We start from the raw sequence: 1816 nt of genomic DNA on the forward strand, positions 1-1816 counted from the left end.
TGGTCCCCTGATACACTGGTCACCTGATTTTCTGGTCCCCTTATATACTGGTCCCCTGATATACTGGTCCCCTGATACACTGGGCACCTGATTTTCTGGTCCCCTGATACACTGGTCCCCTGATATACTGGTCCCCTGATATACTGGTCCCCTGATACACTGGTCCCCTGATATACTGGTCCCCTGATATACTGGTCCCCTGATATTCTGGTCCCCTTATATACTGGTCCCCTGATATTATGGTCCCCTGATACACTGGTCCCCCATTACAGTCTGGTCCCCTGATACACTGGTCCCCTGATATTCTGGTCCCCTTATATACTGGTCCCCTGATATTATGGTCCCCTGATACACTGGTCCCCCATTACAGTCTGGTCCCCTGATATACTGGTCCCCTGATACACTGGTCCCCTGATACACTGGTTCCCTGATACACTGGTCCCCTGATATTATGGTCCCCTGATACACTGGTCCCCTGATATACTGGTCCCCTGATATTATGGTCCCCTCCCTGATACACTGGTCCCCTGATATTATGGTCCCCTCCCTGATACACTGGTCCCCTGATATTATGGTCCCCTCCCTGATACACTGGTCCCCTGATACACTGGTTCCCTCCCTGATATTATGGTCCCCTGATATTATGGTCCCCTGATATTATGGTCTCCTGATATTATGGTCCCCTGATATACTGGTCCCCTGATATTATGGTCCCCTGATATACTGGTCCCCTGATATTATGGTCCCCTGATATACTGGTCCCCTGATATTATGGTCCCCTGATATTATGGTCCCCTGATATTATGGTCCCCTGATATTATGGTCCCCTGATATTATGGTCCCCTGATACACTGGTCCCCTGATACACTGGTCCCCTGATATACTGGTCCCCTCCCTGATACACTGGTCCCCTGATACACTGGTTCCCTCCCTGATATTATGGTCCCCTGATATTATGGTCCCCTGATATTATGGTCCCCTGATATTATGGTCCCCTGATACACTGGTCCCCTGATATACTGGTCCCCTGATATTATGGTCCCCTGATATTATGGTCCCCTGATATTATGGTCCCCTGATATTATGGTCCCCTGATATTATGGTCCCCTGATACACTGGTCCCCTGATACACTGGTCCCCTGATATACTGGTCCCCTGATATTATGGTCCCCTGAAATTATGGTCCCGTGATATACTGGTCCCCTGATATTGTGGTCCCCTGATATACTGGTCCCCTGATATTATGGTCCCCTGATATTATGGTCCCCTGATATTATGGTCCCCTGATATTATGGTCCCCTGATATACTGGTCCCCTGACATTATGGTCCCCTGATATACTGGTCCCCTGACATTATGGTCCCCTGATACACTGGTCCCCTGATACACTGGTCCCCTGATATTATGGTCCCCTGATATACTGGTCCCCTGACATTATGGTCCCCTGATATACTGGTCCCCTGACATTATGGTCCCCTGATACACTGGTCCCCTGATACACTGGTCCCCTGATATACTGGTCCCCTGATATTATGATCCCCTAAAATTATGGTCCCCTGATATTATGATCCCCTGAAATTATGGTCCCGTGATACACTGGTCCCCTCATATGAACTGGTCCCCTGATATTATGGTCCCCTGAAACACTTGATATAATGGTCCTCATATTAACTGGTCCTCTGAGCATTTCTGGAGTGGTCTCCTTATGCAGAGATATTGATCCCTTGGTACACTAGTCCATACACATACCTCACACGCTAACCGATGACCTCACAGATACTAAACTGTGACTTCACAGACACTTAACTGTGACCTCA

This window comes from Sprattus sprattus (assembly GCF_963457725.1).
Source record: "Sprattus sprattus genome assembly, chromosome: 2".
Lineage (NCBI taxonomy): Eukaryota > Metazoa > Chordata > Actinopteri > Clupeiformes > Clupeidae > Sprattus > Sprattus sprattus.